At 52.2% G+C, this 18283-nt stretch overlaps 1 protein-coding gene across 1 annotated transcript in view; it reads right to left on the bottom strand.

Moving 5' to 3' along the window:
• The window catches only part of GLB1 (galactosidase beta 1), a 277016-nt gene that overhangs the window by 177854 nt on the left and 80879 nt on the right, over positions 1 to 18283 (bottom strand). The window lies entirely within an intron of this gene.

Raw genomic sequence — 18283 nt, 5'->3', positions numbered from 1 at the left:
CTTGAATCTCTGGTATTGGGAGATTGCTCTAAGGGAACAGGCAGATAGCTTCTCGCGGAACCCAAAAGACATGTAGGTGATGTAATGTAGTCAGCAGTCTAGTAGCTGGGTGGGTGGAGTTAGCCGGGCACCAGGGGAAGAGGAGGAGCGTAGGCAGGAAAGGGGCAGATAGAGTAGGGACAGGGACAGGGAAGGATGTAAATAATAAAGCTCCTTGAAACATGAAGAATCGTGTCTGTCTTCCTTGAGTCAGGACACGACAACTGGCGACGAAAGTGGGATCAGCAGCCTACTAGCTCTCAACCCTGGAAACAGCGTCCTGTCCCGAGGGCATCGTTCGAGGAACAGTCGCGGTCGCGACCGATGTGCCCTGAAGAAACTGCCGCCCAAAAGAAGAGGCCAGCAGCCAGTGTCCCAGCTTCGGGATTCAGCGATCGCGTGGAGCCATGCAAGAGGGGCGCGGTCGAGCGCTAAATGAAATTTTAAACCCGGCGCCATTTCGCGCCCAAAAGTGAGTGCGAGCTCGGGAGCCGTGTGAGGCCAACGAAGAAGCTGGGAGCCCACCCAAGACTTCCTGAAGAGCCCTAAAAGCCAAGACCGTCTGGAGCGGTGAGGAAAGACGTGAGAAGTCCAAAACCCCGTGCTGAGACTGCCAAAAGTCGGAGCTCACCCCCGATGCGCGGGGAACGGCATACGAACGATCGGGAACTGACCCCGAGCCTACTTGAGGGTGTAAGTGGACAAGAGGCACGAGAGAGACCGAAGGAGACCTGCTGTCTGCCAGGAAAGCTGCCGGTGAGTGCCGTGTGAGCCCCGCGAGTCTGAAAATCGAATGCAACCCAAACCTCGTGGTGAATGAGAATTGCAAGGGAGCGGCCATCTTGGAGTCAGGCAGCCTGAAAGGACATCCCTGTGCAATTCGGGAGCGGCCATTTTGAAGTCAGGCGCTCCATTGATAAACAAGCATTGGTACACATGAACTGGTGAAAACAAACAAGCACAGGTTAATGCAAGTGACAAGTAATAAACAACCACGAGCAAAAGCAAATGTGATATGACAAACAAGCATAAGCCAATGGGAAACAAAAATAATAAACAAGCATAATCCAAAACAAGCAGAAATATCAAACCAGCCCGAGCACCTGTAAAGAGGAAACAGTAAGGGAGCCCAAGTCAAAGGAAAAGAGGGAGGAACGGGCCATCACAATGGTGACCCCGAACACCTCTCCACAACGAAACGAGGTCAAACCATTAATCACGGGGGTGTCGCATCTGCGGCCCCCAGAACCCCTGACTTTGACCACTGGAGGGAGCATGGGCCCCAGGTGGCAGGAGTGGTTTGAGGACTTTGAGGTCTACATTAAGGGGTCGAAGGTGACAGCAGATGAGGAAAAATTGATCGCTCTCCGCAATCTAGCGGGCCGAGACATTAATAAGATAATCAAGGACCTTCCTCCTGCAGAAGTAGGAACCTATGACGAGGTGCGTGAAGCCCTGAACAAGAAATTCCTCCACAAAAGGAATGTTGATTATGAAAGACATGCGTTTCATCAGGCACGGCAAGGAAAAGAAGAAGCAATGAGCACATTCATCACCCGACTGCGGCGACTGTCGAGGCACTGCGAGTTCGACACCTTTTCAACAGACGCTGCCATCAAGTCACAGGTCATCGATGGATGCCACTCTGAAACGATCCGGAGGCGGCTGCTGAGAAAACATCATGAATTGGATGACACTGAAGAAATGACCCGCGTCTATGACCAGGAGGAGGAGCATGCTAAAAGCATTGAAACTGGACGGCACGTAAGCCGAGAACAGGTGTGTCTAGTACAGGCCAGCAGCAGCAGCCGTCGAAACTCAAGGGAGAAACAATGGAGACCTCGGCCGTCATCCCGTCAACGACACACTGAGCATAGGAGGCGTGACCCTGGTCGAAGGGAAAGGAAGCCAGAAAGAACAAAAAGGTGCTATAGATGCGGATACGACTATCCACACGTCGATGCATGCCCTGCCATGGGTCAGCGATGCAGAAGATGTGAGCGGACGAATCACTTTGAGGCGATGTGTGGGGAATATCAAAAAGAGAGACGGAGTGGCCCCGATGCCAGAAAGCACCACATAAGAGCAGTCCGAGACAGAACACAGTTGTCCTCAGGCTCGTCACATTCCAGTCGGGAGTCACGAAGGTCTCAATGGGAGCGGAGATCGTCATCCCGAGACCCTAGATCAACGTCCAGAGATTCTGAATACACCGTGGAATATGCGAACATGATTGCAGATCCCGACCAGCTCAAGAAATATCCACGCGGGGGAGGAGCTACGACGGCAAACAAGATGGCTGCTTAGGTTCCCGGCTCCGCTGATCTCCGTATTCCGCCGCAAGATCCTGTACAATATCCTGACCTTACGCCCAGCCACTGCGTGTATGAAGTGTTCCTCACTCCGATGGCGAAATCCCGATGTTTTTATCTGCTGATTTAACGAACTTACACTGTGTTGAAGATTGTGGCCTGTTCCAACGGTGAAGCCAGGGCTTCGAGTATCCGCAAGGCTGGGCTGCAGTGCAACAACATCGGCTAGGGACCTTGGCAGGGTCCGGTCGATCGCAGTGGAAACTTCATTTATGCCCGAATTCGGAGGCGATTGTTTTCCTATCCCAGCATCGAGATAGAGGTGACCTGCTTGCTGACTGAGGGTGGGGATCCCCGTCCCGCGGACCCGGCATAGATCTCTGCGGGGTCTCGGCGGGTCAGGACCCCAGCCCACGTGTTCCGCCGAGTCACCGCGGCTGTGGATAACGGCGGGTCACTGTTTACGCCTGCCCTCTCGTGATCCTGTTCGCCCCTCCTGGAAATACCAGTTTTCACCCGGGGAGCTGATTGATATTGGTGCCGAACTTGATAAAATGGATCAAACGACATCTGGGCTAACGTTAAGATCGATACTGTCGGAACTTTGGGAGTTTCACTCGCAAATGGATGTGTCCTTGACTAAAATGGATGCATGTCTAACTGGGATTCCGCTCGGGGCCCCGGACCCTGCCATACGATTGAATCAGCAATCTACAGCCGTTCCAGCAGTGGCCATTTTGCCTTTGTGTGAGGACCCCGTGAGGGAACGAGTAGAGAAGCGAATATTAGAACCAACGGATGGCGCCCTGGAAGATTGTGTCCCCGAGGCCGTGAGTGTGTCACTGTACCTTGCATCGTCATTGACTTTGGACGTATCGTATGGCTTCCCCCTCCGGAGACCTATGCCATAGACTCTACCCTCATCGTGTGGTGGTCTCTTCCTCCTTTGGATATTCTACGATCCCGGGATGAGAAATATCGAGTCGGTCCAGCACGGGGAAGGACACTTTTAGTGCTTGAACTTTTAGTAGAGTTACCAGCTACAAGTGGTAATGGCTTGACTTTCGATGGCTTCCGTCTTATTTCTGACATGTATATGTGCTCATGGGTCTTGATGGGGAAGGTCTGTGTGCTGGTTCGGAGGGGTCAGGATTAAGTTTGTTGCATTGGGATGATTTGGAACTACTGTTATTGGCGCCTGAATTGCAATGGTTTCATTAATGAGGCTGGGCGGTGTATCACGGTACCCCCTGTGATCCTTTGTAGGAGTAGCTCGATATCCATCCTGGAGAAAGGGGGGATTTGTGTTGGGCGGGGGGACTAAGGGGTCGGAAACATTGTATAAATATGCCCTCCTCCACTCTTCTTCTTTTCCCTTCTTTTAGGGTTTAGGTTAGTGGGCGGCAGGCACGCTGCTAGTGGGGTTAGGCTATAGCCATCGGCAGGGGTGCAGGGTGGGGGGTTGGAGGGTGTTTTTTTTTATTTTGCCTTTCTTATTTTCTATGGCCTTTCTTTTCTCCCTTCCCTTTATTCCTTTGGATCAGTATGGTTTGTGCTTTCTTTTGACTTATCGAGCTCTGGTATTTAGTGCCCTTGATTTACGTTCGGTCGAACCTTGGGTGGACAGGCCCTGAGTACTGGCATCCACGGAAATGTATATTGCACTGTTGTGTTCTCTGAATCGTAAGTCTTAACGCCAGAATCCCATTAATGGTTCTTGTATCAGCATATCCTGATTTCTTGGCCTGCCCCCGTGTCCTATTGTTCATATTGTATGGCACATGATCCGCTCATTTAAATAATATAAAATGAAACCTTTATTATCTCCTGTAATGTATCAATGCGTACTAGTACAAGATCAATTCTGAATCGCTGCCGTACCTCAGGGTTGTCGGCTGAGGAGCTGTGTTAAATTCTGATAAATCATGTTAAATCAGGTTTCGCTTCTGTCTAGCGGCCGGCCCCCGTGGTTGCAGGCCCATACTTGTACCTTCTGAACGCTGCAATAAAGGTTTTCAAACAAAAAAAAACAAAAAAAAAGAAATATCCACGCCTAGACATCAGTGTGGGGAACCACGAAACCAAATTTGTGTTAGACAGTGGAGCTTCACTAAATTACATTCCGGTCACTGAATACGAGAGGATGAAGCCTCAGCCACCATTGACTCCTGCACACGTACGGGTATTCACATGGATGGCCAAGAAGCCACTTCCCTGCTTGGGGAAGTTTCCAACAACACTCAGTCATTAAACTGTAACCATTGAGCGCTGCAGCGGTTTGTAAACTGCCGCCATTTCGGCGGCTAGGCGACACCCACTGATCTGGACACGCCCCCCGCGACACTAGATAAAAGCGCTGAATGATAGCGTAATTGGACAGTGTTGCTTAGAACTCCTGAGGCACAGCCGGGAGCACTCCGCTTTTTATTGCTAAAATCTTTTTAAAAATCTTGTTGTGTGATACTCTGTATTTACCTGTGGTGCTTGCTCTCCGCCCACTTAATCCAAGGTCAGGACTTCTCCGCGCAGCTGATTGAGCGCTGCAGCGGTTTGTAAACTGCCGTCATTTCGCCAGCTAGGCGACGCCCACTGATCTGGACACGCCCCCCGCCGACACTAGATAAAAGCGCTGAATGATAGCGTAATTGGACAGTGTTGCTTAGAACTCCTGAGGCACAGCCGGGAGCACTCCGCTTTTTATTGCTAAAATCTTTTTAAAAATCTTGTTGTGTGATACTCTGTATTTACCTGTGGTGCTTGCTCTCCGCCCACTTAATCCAAGGTCAGGACTTCCCCGCGCAACTGATTGAGCACTGCAGCGGTTTGTAAACTGCCGCCATTTCGCCAGCTAGGTGACGCCCACTGATCTGGACACGCCCCCTCGCCTCCCCCATATATTATGTGCAATCCCCGGCCGCGCAGCGGACGAGCGCAGCGGGCGTGCCGTCAGTGCGCCGAAGGCGCGCCCAAGGCCAGCCCGTCTGCGCCCGTCCGCGCCTGGACCGGGCCTAGGGCCACCTCCCCTGCCCGTTTTACCACTCACAACCCTGGAACCGCCATTAGATACAACTCCCTATGCCTTCATGCGCTAAACTCCACCTCCCATCAATGCCAACGTATCAATCTAGCAAATCAACCACTCCACCTTCCGTACATCTGTCCAAAATGTTCGTTTGTCATTAATAATCATCGACCTCTACCTACGACAATCACTACCAAAAAGGTATTACCTAAACCATATCTAGCTGCTCTGTTAAATGTGCGTTCCCTCCCAAAACATAAATATGAAATTTCCAATTTCATCGTGACCCACAATATCGACCTCCTATTCATTACTGAAACGTGGGGCGATCTCTCCTGCGGACCAGATTTCGCTACGGCCACCCCTGAAGGATACTCTATTGTTAGACTGGACAGACCTCCTCCAAAAAAAGGAGGCGGACTAGCCATCATATACCGCTCAAACTTAACAGTACGAACAGAAACCATCCCCACCTCTTGCTGTGAAGCTCTATCCTTCTCGATTGCTGTCCCAAACGCGCCTCCTTTCAAAGGTATACTTATCTACCGCCCACCAGGACCTCGCAGTCCATTCCTCGCCAGTTTGCCCATGCTCCTGGAACCACTGGCAGGTGAAAGTCATTACACCATTCTGGGTGATTTTAACTTTCATCTCGAGCTTTTGGACAACCCCGATACCTCTGCTTTGTTATCTGAACTAATTAATATAGGTCTCCCTCAACTGGTTACCGGTTCCTCGCACACTGCGGGCCATCTCCTGGACGGCCTATTCTCCAGTGAGAAATCCCTAGTGATTAAGGACCTCCTACCCTTCACCTGGACGGACCATTCTGCCATTCTTTTTAACTTTTTACTTCAACCTGTTCCCCCCAGAGCCATACTACACCACCAGTGAATAAATTTAGAGCCTGGAAAAGCATCGATATTCCTGCTTCCCAGTCCTCACTCCTGGCATCCCTACCACCCATGACGGATGACCCTGAACTAGCGCCCAATAACTATACAACTTGGATTCGAAACACTGTCGATCAGACAGTTCCACTCAAGAGACAATCCTCCAACAGAACCACTAAATCCTCATCCTGGTTCAATGATACTCTAAGACTAGAAAGACAACATTGCAGGCGTCAGAACGCAAATGGAGACGTGAATACGACCCAGAGCAAAAAGCCCTCTATAAATCCATGTTGCTGAAATACAAAAAATCAATCATCACAGAGAAAAGTAATTTCTATACCAATCAAATTAATCTTGCTCAAGATTCGACCAAACAACTTTTCCAGGTAGTGACGCGTCTCTCCGGACAAACAACATCTACCCCGGTCACATATACCCAAGAACTATGCAACTCTTTGGCAAATCATTTCCAAAAAAAAGTCACTGACATCTTCTCCCAATTTGAAGCTCATGCTAGTGACACTGGACATTCTCACTCCGTCTCTAACGACCAACCTCCTTCTGCCACGAAGTCCACCAATCCCCCTCGAACAATCCCGTCTAACTCCTTCCAGGAGTTTTCTCAGATCTCCTCTGAACTGATATCCCATCTCTTAGGCACCACGAACTCCGGATCCCCGGAAGACCCATGCCCCCCCTCCATTCTCAAAAACTTCCCTGAAATCTTAAGCCCTAAACTCACCAAGATATTTAATGCTATGTTCCTGTCCACTACTTTTCCCTCAATCTGGAAAAGAGCCATCGTCAAGCCTCTTATCAAAAAAAGCTCACTTGATCCTACGATAGTTGCCAACTACCGTCCAATCGCTTGCCTCCCGCTCTCCGCCAAAATTGCAGAAAAAATCATGAATAGACAAATCTCCGACTTCATAGAGCAAAACAACTGTCTGGACGAAACACAATTTGGCTTCCGGAAAGGACACGGGACGGAAACTGCGCTTATCAAAGCCACGGAGGAAATTAGGAAGTCTTTGGATGGTGGAGGTTCGGCGGTGCTCATTCTACTGGATCTGTCGGCAGCCTTCGACACGGTCGATCACTCCACCTTGATCGACCGTGTCGAATCGGCAGGCATCACGGGTTCAGCGAAGGGTCTCATTGCCTCATTTCTCACTAATCGAGTTCAATCTGTTACCTTCGGCAACTTCAACTCACCTTCTTTCACTCTTCCTTGTGGTGTACCCCAGGGATCCTCGCTAAGTCCAACATTATTCAACATCTATGTGTCAGACTTAGCGAGGACCATAAAAATCCATCACCTGGCGGTTACATCCTATGCCGACGATACCCAGATTGTCCTAGCCATAAATAAAAACAGAGACGAAGTGGCCTCCAACTTCAATCTGGGAATGCTGGCAATAAGCAATTGGATGACACAAAACTGTTTGAAATTGAATTCCGATAAAACGGAGGTGATGCTGTTCGGCAATCTTGCCTGGTCTCCCACATGGTGGCCTGATGCCCTGGGACCTCCCCCCCCCGTAACCAAAGCCAGGAATCTGGGAGTTGTACTGGACACCAAACTTACCTTCATGTATCACGTCAACGCGGTAATATCTTCCTCATTCTACACTTTGAGAATGATAAAAAAACTTCTACCTTACCTTCCAATGAATATGAGAAAAACTCTGATCAGCGCACTTATCATGGCCCGCATTGACTATTGCAATGGCCTGCTAGTCAACGCTCAAGAAGGTGTCTTAAAGAAATTGCAACTGGTGCAGAATGCGGCGGCCAGATTGATTACTGGATGTCCTAAATACGCCTCTATCTCCGGAACACTCCGAGAGCTCCACTGGTTGCCAGTGAAGAAGAGAGCCAAGTTTAAGGCTCTCTGCATTGCCTACAAGGCAACTCATGATCAAGGACCAGCATATTTGAAAGACTCCTTTTGTCCTTACGAACGTACCAGATCCCTACGATCCTCAACCGCTGGACTACTGCAAATCCCTAGGACTAAAAAAGTCTCCTGGGGAGACAGATCCTTCATAGTCACCACCACTAGTCTTTGGAATAGTCTTCCATCCTACATCAAAACCTCCACATCTCTGCTCTCCTTCCGCAGACAGATAAAAACCTGGCTGTTCAAGCAATAACTCTTCATGAACTAGTTCTCTCACTCAGCGCCGAGACACCCACGGGTAGTTGAGCGCTCAACAAATCGCCTAAATAAAATAAAATAAATACCAGCGTTCATACACGTCATTGAAGGCCCAGAGGCAGACTGTCTCCTCAGTTTGCCAACTGCAGAGCGTCTCCGGCTTGTCAAGATTCTTTATAGGGTCAGTGATGATCCGGACATTATCAATAAGTTTCCCAAACTGTTCCACGGATTAAGGAAAATGAAAGGGTGCCAAGTCGGTCTTCACATAAATGAACAAATCAGACCAGTTGCACAACATCCTCGACGCGTACCATTTCACCTCCAGCGGGCTGTAGAGGATGAACTTCAGGAACTTTTATCGGCACCAACTCCATGGGTGTCGCCGGTAGTCATCGGTCCGAAGAAAGGTACCCTTGGCAAAGTGAGGTTGTGTGTCGACATGCGACTCCCCAACACAGCTATAGAGAGGGAGCGTCACCGTGGGCCACATCTCAGCGACATGATCTCTGCACTAAATGGAGCGAGGGTGTTCTCGAAGCTGGACTTAAACAAGGGCTACCACCAGCTGGAGCTGCATGCCAAATCTCGCAACATCACAACTTTGCAACCCACCTCGGACTATTCAGGTACAAACGGTTGAGTTTTGGTGTTTCCTCGGTGTTGGACAGGCCTCGTGCACGGGCCGCTCCCTCCCCGCATAGGAAGACCCGAACACCGGCTCTCCCGGTGTCACCAGAAGAACCACCCCGACAACCCACAGAAGCAACCCGTCCCCAACGGGACGCCTGCTCCCGAACACCACGACATCGGCTGGCCCGGGCCACCTTCAGCAGCAAGCCAAACAGAACCAACCAAGGTCCCCATCGCCCCCGAGGAGGAGGAGGCCAGGGGCGGGGCAGAGACGCCGCCCCGGCGGCTCCCGCCAGCAACACCCCGCCCCCGGCCGGCAGGGGAAACCCCCTGATGCGTCCGGGGTTCCGAGCCAACGTTACTTGCCACCGGTGCCAGCGGACCGGCCACTATGCCAACGACCCTAATTGCCCAGAGAACCAGAATCCTATACCCCGCCAGGTCGCTACCGCCGCCCTGGGGGAAGAGCAAGCCCCAGAGGATTATGAAGAATACGAACAGGAACAGCCAGAGTGGGAACCAGCCGCCATGTCCCTGGTCTGCCTAGGGGAAAGAGACATGATTTCGCGGGCTCCCCTACCCGCCAATACGAGAAAATACAGCCAGTGGGTAAACATAAATGGGCGCAAGGCCGAGGCCCTACGCGACACCGGGGCCAGTGTGACGGCGGTCCGCTGTCATCTGGTAACCCCGGAGCAGATCCTGCCAAACGTCCTTTGCCCCGTCCGATCAGCCGACAACTCAGAAAGCCTGTGTCGGATGGCCTGTGTCCCCTTCGAGTGGGGAGGAGTGTCCGGAATGCTGAAGGTGCCTGTCCGCGATGATGCCCCAGTGGACTGCCTCCTGGGGAACGACCTCGAAAGTTCCCCCTGGGCAGCCGTCGAAAGAAGAGAGCACCTGGGGATGTTGGGCCTCCCTGAATGGGCCTGCATAACGACCCGGTCCATGGCCGCCCGCGCCATCTCCAGTCCCGAAGAACCCGAATGGCCAGAACCTCCTCCCCCGATCGTCCCGGAGGGAGACGCCCTAAGTGCCAATCCCCCAGAATAAAACAGAGAAGAGCCCGTGCAACCCCAGGACCTTCCAGAACTGGCCCAGTGGCGACAGTAAGGTGGTCCCACCCAGGAACAATCCCGACAAGAACAGAAGACCTGTCCCTCCCTCGAGGGACTCAGGCAGCAAGCCCTCGCCCAGAGCGCCGGAGACACCGCAGGGGCACACTGGATTTATTGGGACAATGACCTGCTCTACAGCGAGCAAAGAATTGCGGAGCTGGGGGCCAGTCGAGTGCTGGTGGTGTCCCTCCGCTTCAGAGACTTCCTTTTGAACTTAGCGCACGATGTCCCCCTTGCTGGACACTTGGGACAAGACAAAACTTACAACCGCCTGGTAACACTTTTACTGGCCCAAAATGCGAAATGATGTCTCCAACCACTGCCGGGCCTGCCCCACCTGCCAGGCCAGCGGGAAGAGCGGCCGAAAGATTAAAGCACCCTTGCAACCCTTTCCCGTCGTCACCACCCCGTTCGAACGGGTGGGAATAGACATTGTGGGGCCCCTAGACCCCCGAACGGCCCAGGGGCACCGGTTCATCCTAGTCCTGGTGGACCACGCCACCCGGTACCCCGAGGCCATTCCCCTTCGGACTGTGACAGCACCCGTGGTAGGCCGAGCCCTGATGGGGATCTTCTCTCGAGTGGGCTTCCCCCGGGAGGTCGTCAGCGACAGGGACACGAACTTTATCTCAAAATACAGGAGGTCTCTCTGGCAACAGTGTGGGGTCACCTACCGCTTCACGACCCCTTATCACCCACAAGGAAACGGACTGGTCGATCGGTTTAACCGTACTCTCAAGGGAATGATCATGGGCCTGGAAGAACCCCTACGTCGCCAATGGGACGTGCTGCTCCCGTGCCTCCTCTTCGCCTATCGAGAAGTTCCCCAGAAAACCCTCGGCTTCAGCCCATTCGAGCTCCTGTACGGACACCCCGTCCGGGGCCCCCTCAGCCTGGTCAAGGAAGGATGGGAGATGGCCCCCCAGAAGACCCCTCCGGACGTGTACAAGTATCTCCTGACCCTCCGCAACCAGACCCGGCGATTCAGGAAACTCACCAAAGCCAACCTTGAGGCCAGTCAGGAGGACAAGAAGAAATGGTACGATCAACATGCCTCCTCCATCGAGTTCGTACCAGGCCAGCAAGTATGGGTGATGTCTCCAGTCGAACCTTGTGCCCTGCAAGACAAGTGGACAGGTCCCTTCAAGGTGATAGAGCGGAAGGCCCCTGCCACCTACCTAATAGACATGGAGTCCCCCCGGAACCCGCTCCGAGTCCTCCACGCAAACAGACTCAAACCCCACTTCGTACGCTCGGAGCTCAGCCTAATAATGGCAACAGATAGTGGGACGGAAGAAGACTCAGAGCCCCTCCCTGACCTACTGAGGACCCGTGAAAAAGATGGCTCCGTGGAAGGGGTCAGACTCTCCGAGGCCTTGTCCCCGGAACAACACCAAGACTGCGGGGCTCTCCTGCTACAATTTGCGGATCTGTTCTCCCTCACCCCAGGGGTCACCCCCTGGTGCCTTCATGACGTGGACACTGGGGATAGTCCGCCTATTCGACACAGGGCGTACCGAGGGCCAGATCGGGTGCGCACCTGCATCCAGGACGAAGTCTCCAAAATGCTGGCGCTAGGAGTGATCGAGCCCTCCGACAGCCCCTGGGCCAGCCCAGTCGTACTGGTCCCCAAGGCTGCCGCCCCGGCGTCGCCCCCGAGCTCCGGTTCTGTGTAGACTATCGGGGCCTGAACGCTGTTGCCCGAACCGACGCTCACCCCATCCCCCAGGCGGATGAGCTGGTTGACCGCATGGGGGCCGCCCGCTACCTGAGCATCTTCGACCTAACAGCGGGCTACTGGCAGATCGGCCTCACCCCCAGGGCCCAAGAGCGATCCGCCTTCTCCACCCCGGATGGCCACTACCACTTCAACGTGATGCCATTCGGCATGAAAAACGCCCCAGCTACTTTCCAACGACTTGTGAACCAGGTATTGGCGGGCCTTGAAGAATTCAGCGCTGCCTACCTGGACGATATCGCTGTGTACAGTCGTCACTGGGCCGACCACCTTCACCACCTCCGAGAAGTCCTGCACGCCCTCCAGCGGGCCGGCCTCACCATCAAAGCCAGCAAATGTCAGATCGGCCAGGGGTCCGTGACCTATCTCGGACACCAAGTGGGGAGCGGTCTGGTGGCCCCCCCTTCAGCTCAAGATCGCTGCCATCCAGTCCTGGCAACCTCCTGTCACCCAAACCGAGGTCCGAGCCTTCCTAGGGCTCACCGGATACTACCGGCGGTTTGAAAAAGACTATGGCAGCATCGTGGGGCCCCTCACAGAACTCACCTCCAAGAAAAACCCCAAAACCGTCCACTGGACTCCGGACTGTCAAGCGGCCTTCGAGAAGTTGAAGGCCGCCATGTGCACCGCCCCCGTGCTCCAAGCCCCCGACTACAGCCGGGAATTCATCGTCCAGACGGATGCCTCCGATCATGGCGTTGGGGCAGTACTCTCGCAACTCAACGCTGAGGGAGTCGATCAACCAGTGGCCTTCATCAGCCGACGCCTGCTGGCCCGGGAGCAGCGCTGGAGCACCATCGAGCGGGAGGCCTTCGCAGTAGTATGGGCCCTCAAGAAACTCCGGCCCTACCTCTTCGGTACCCATTTCAGGGTACAAACAGACCATAGACCCCTGCAATGGCTGATGCAGCTGCGGGGGGAGAACCCAAAACAGTTGCGCTGGTCCATCTCCCTGCAGGGGATGGACTTCGCTGTGGAGCATCGCCCTGGCCAAGACCACGCCAACGCGGACGGCCTGTCACGCTTTTTCCGCCTCGGCGAGGAGAGTACCCAAGAAGATGGGTGACTCTCCCTGCCTTCAGCTGGGGGGGACGCATGTTGGACAGGCCTCGTGCACGGGCCGCTCCCTCCCCGCATAGGAAGACCTGAACACCGGCTCTCCCGGTGTCACCAGAAGAACCACCCCGACAACCCACAGAAGCAACCCGCAACCCGTCCCCAACGGGACGCCTGCTCCCGAACACCACAACATCGGCCGGCCCGGGCCACCTTCAGCAGCAATGCCCCGGCCCCGCCGCCATCTTGGACACTGCACCACGAGGCCGCGTGGCCTCAGCTCGACCCCAACCCTGGGCCTGGCCAGGCCCCGACATCGAGGCACCACCATCCACCCAGGAGGTGAAGAGACCACTTGGCAAGTCAAGGGGAGAATAGAGTGTCGATGGCTCTCCCCCGCCAGGTGCCGATCGCCCCCGGCCTCCCCGGGCGCTGGCGCCACCCCCCTGCTGGGTGTCTGGACTCCCTCATCCCGGACCTCCCGACCTCCAAGTGCGAGGGTCCGGACATCAAAGGAGACCAGACCTATAACTGGGGCAGCTCCAGAGCAGGAAGGCAGTTGTATCCTGGAGTCGAGAGACACCTTGAAGAACTCATCCTTGACGGACTGCTGGCGCTGCCGCAGCCCTGCCTTGTGGAATATCGATCCTGCCTGCTGGCGCTGCCGCGGCCCTCTGCAACCTACACCTTCGTCGGGACCTGCTGGCGCTGCCGCGGCCCATCCTCGTGAACCATCGTTCCTGCCTGCTGGCGCTGCCGCGGCCCTCTGCAGCCTACATCTTCGTCGGGACCTGCTGGCGCTGCCGCGGGCCATCCTCGTGAACCATCGTTCCAGCCCGCTGGCGCTGCCGCGGCCCGACCTTCCAGGACTCCAAGCTCGAGGATTGTGAGCTACCCATCTTGCCACCCCGTACCAGATCGGTACCAAGACTGTCCCGCTACCCTTTTCCCCCTCAGAGACTAGAATTGAGAGGACCCTCGTGTCCCGACCTCACTGTACCGTTGATACCTCTGCTTTAAGAATCGTATATAAAAAGAGTGTTGACCTCATCCTTGTGTGGTGTCCATCTGTGGGGGGGAAGTTACTTGTCTGTACGATCGCTGGAGACGGCCCTCACCGGAGGCCTCTCCCCCTGTCCTCGGCCGACCCTCCAGGTCCCCGTCTAACACTCGGCTGCAGAAATCTTTCAGGAGGCAATTCGACAAATCATTCATCACATCCCCAACACCTTAAATTACAGTGACGACATCCTTGTGTATGGATCCAACATTCAAGAGCATGACAAGGCTTTAGACCGGGTATGCCATGCCTTGCTGGAAGCCAATTTGACACCTAACAAAGCCAAGTGTGAGTCCACCAATCCACTCTAAAATTTTTCGGGCGCATATTCTCTGTTGCCGGGATGAAGACTGACCCGGACAAGATAGCTGCTCTGAATGAAACTAAGAGCCCTCAAGATGTTAGCGAATTGAGGTCATTCCTGGGCATGGCCAGCTATTGTGCCCGCTATATAAAGGACTATGCAACAATAAGCCATCCACTTCGGGCTCTCACAAAACAAGGTCAACCATTTACTTGGTCCCCCCAGTGTGAGCAGGCTTTCAGAGACATCAAGCAGGAGGTGGAGTCTGCCGACAATCTCTCATACTTTAGTCCCCACCGAAAAACAGAGATAACAGTGGATGCCAGCCCAGTGGGGTTAGGTGCGGTTCTGGCGCAATACGAAAAGGACTCTGATCAGAGACGCATTGTTGCCTATGCCAGTCGCAGTCTTTCAGATCCTGAAAAAGCATATTCTCAACCCGAGAAGGAGAGTCTTGCAGTGGTATGGGCGTGTGAACATTTTCATGCCATTATTTATGGCAAGCACTTTACCATGATCACTGATCATCAGGCGCTGGTCACAATCTATGGCAATCCAAGATCCAAGATGCCACCGAGGATTGAACGATGGGGCCTGAGATTGCAAGAATATACGTTCACAATCATACATAAGCCCGGGAAATCAGAGAACCCAGCGGACTACATGTCACGGCACCCGCAAGCGTCGTCTGAGTCCAAGCCCTCCATTGCAGAGGAGTATATCCACTTCGTGGTTGATCAAGCACAGCCACCTGCTATTCCCATGGAAGCCATTCGGGAAGCCACTGCACAAGATGTCATCTTACAGAAAGTGCTACGTCTGCCCCAGACAAACCAGTGGAGGCATGAAAGCGAAGAATACGCTGGTGATCCGACGGTCAAGCAGGAAATGCAAGCTTTCTGACATGTCTGTGACGAACTGTCTGATACCACAGATGGGTTGGTACTGCGAGGCCAGCGGATTGTTATTCCCAGACAACTACGACAGGGCGTTGTCAATCTCACTCATGAAGGCCACAGAGGAGTAGTGTCAACAAAACGAGCTCTCCGGGAGCGGGTGTGGTTCCCCTCCTTGATCGGATGGTAGAGTCAACTCTGGAAGACTGCCCCCAGTGCCTGCTGGTCAACCTTGGAGTTCCTCGTGCTCCATTGCAAATGACACACTACCTAGTGGGGTGTGGCAAGAACTCGCCATGGATTTTTATGGACCTCTGCAATCAGGCAAATAAGTCTTAGCCATAATTGACGAATACTCACGATTCCCCATTGCTCAATTTGTGTCATCAACAAGTGCTTCCAGCACTCTCAATGTGTTGGATGAAGTATTTGCGGCGTAAGGTGTTCCCAAAGAGCTGAAAACAGATAATAGACCTCCTTTCAATGGACACGAGTTTAGTGCCTTTGCAAAGCATTTTAACTTCAAACACAGGAGAGTTACACCTCTATGGCCGCAGGGCAAATGGCACCATTGAACGCTTTATGGCCACACTCAAAAAGACTTTTCAACAAGCCACCATTGAGAAAAGGGACCTGCAAGTGGCCTTGAATGAGGTCCTCAGGGCATACAGGACAACCCCTCATGCGACCACTGGGAAATGCCCTGCAACACTGATGCTAGGGCGCCCCATAAGGACTCGCATACCGACCTGGGAAGGAGCCCTGCGAGCGGTGTCGCCCCTCCGCAGTCATCAAGAGGTGATGGCGGCGGACAGTCGCAACAAGGACAAAATGAAATCATATGCAGACACAAGGAGGAGAGCCAGATCACTGTCTCTACATGAAGGAGATCGTTTCATTATCAAACAAGACCAACAAAGAAAGACTGATTGTCGTTTTAGAGCTGAACCTTTACTGGTCACCCAGCAGAAGGGCACCATGATAACGGCGGAGTCCGATCATCGACGAATCACCAGGAACATATCACACTTTAAGAAGTGCACTCCGGACATGGGAGAAGCACTCACAAAGATGACCAGAGTGTCGGTCAGTGAAGGTCATGATCGGTCTGACCAAGAGAGTGGGAGTCAGACAAGAGATCCTCCGGGAGACTCTGCGACTGAGACTGGAACCATGTCTCTGCGACCCCGCCGAGATATTAAACGACCACAAAGACTCATTGAAGAAATCTGAGCCAGTTCATTGTTTTGTTCATTTGTTAAGAAAGGGGGAGATGTAATGTAGTCAGCAGTCTAGTAGCTGGGTGGGTGGAGTTAGCCGGGCACCAGGGGAAGAGGAGGAGCGTAGGCAGGAAAGGGCCAGATAGAGTAGGGACAGGGAAGGATGTAAATAATAAAGCTCCTTGAAACATGAAGAATCGTGTCTGTCTTCCTTAAGTCAGGACACGACAGGTAACGGCCCTGTTCAATGGAGACTGTTTATCTATTAGAAAGACTCTGAGTGGGGCGTGATGAAGAGCTGGTGGTTTACAAAAGCTGCCTTCACATGGAAGAGGCATCAACAACCAGCTGCAAATGGATACTTTGGCAGGGACCAGACTAGGGATTCTGGGCAGTCTTTACACAATTTGAACCCAAGATCTTGTTTTCCAAAAGGCCTCCATGAAAGTTTGGAGACTTCCTGAGCACCAAAGAAAGAAGTAGCACAACCATTCCTAAATGCTGTAACAGTTTCATTTCTGGAAGGTCAAAGCTGCATGAAAAAGAAAAAACATCACTGGCAAAATTTTCCAGGTTTTCCCTACTTGGAGCTCTTGGCTGCAAAGTTCAAAGCAATTTAAGGCATCATGCAAAAGAGGTATCTGACCTCTTCTAGCCTTGCCTCGCTCAAGATTTTACTCCTCCAGGAAAGTTTCAAAGTCCAAAGGTAAAACTTTTAACCAGGACACACTTCTCTCCATCGGCAGTCAGCTGTAGTTTGGCATCGTCCCAGTCCTCCTTAATATTTGACCAGTGTGAACAAACAGCTTCTTTCCAACGTCATTCATTCACTGGTTGACCTCGGCGGGCACTCAGGTCCTAGTTAACAGCACCCCCTTGACTTACATTGGTTTTTGGTCTCTATCCTTTCCAATGGAAAGCTTTAAGTACAGTTTTAGCCTCTACATTCGGTTATCTTCATTGTAGTGTCATTTTAATAATAACATTTATTTTTGGGGAAGTAAATTCATACTTATTATTTTGCTTTGGTTTTGCTTTACATGCATTACATGCATTTTATCCTGAGGAAAACGTTGCTGCTTGTGCCACGCTACCAAGGTTTTGCACCTGGGAGCTGTTTTGGAACTTATCCATAAACATTACAAGTGCAAGAAAAGGCTGCCTGATGAAAACCTTACTCTTCTTATGATTGCAAAAGTATGAAACACTTGTCACAGGTTTCCAAGCACTGGGCTGTGTCTGGAAATGCAAGCAAACTCCTTTTTAGCGATGTATAAGGACTACCTATGACTACATCTACCAGCATGCTTTGAGAATTGTCTTTCCATCCTCTGACAACCCTTACCCTCACGGAACGTAAATGCTTTATCTAACTGAAATTCTATTATTTTGTTTTGGGAGCAGTTCAAACATAGCTCACGGCTTCAGCGATGTGGGGAAACATGTCACTAGGCAGTTCAGAGTGTGAAACTTGTAGGTGCATGGAAAAGGTTGATATTCGGAGCAGATCGGATGGAAATATTGATAATAAAGATTATGCTAAACAAACAAGATTAATTATTTCACTGTTACACAAATTAATGAGTGCCAATAAGTTCAGGGATGAGAGGAGAAATGCATTCCATCTGAAATATCAGCTACTGCGCAAAATAATGATCTGGAACGTAAATATGCACCATGCACGATAAACAAATACCACAGACATGGTTTGGGGTCAAACATCCCCAAACAATTATTGATGATCGGCAAATAAATGTCCACAATGCCCTTTTCCCAAATTGAAGATTATGCAAATTCTTTAAATGGTGTGAGCATCATGTTTTAGATTGTT

This window comes from Lissotriton vulgaris, chromosome 4_1 (genome assembly GCF_964263255.1).
Source record: "Lissotriton vulgaris chromosome 4_1, aLisVul1.2, whole genome shotgun sequence".
Taxonomy (NCBI): Eukaryota; Metazoa; Chordata; class Amphibia; order Caudata; family Salamandridae; genus Lissotriton; species Lissotriton vulgaris.
Note: the sequence above shows the minus strand (reverse complement) of the source record. Positions and strands in the feature narration are given on the sequence as shown.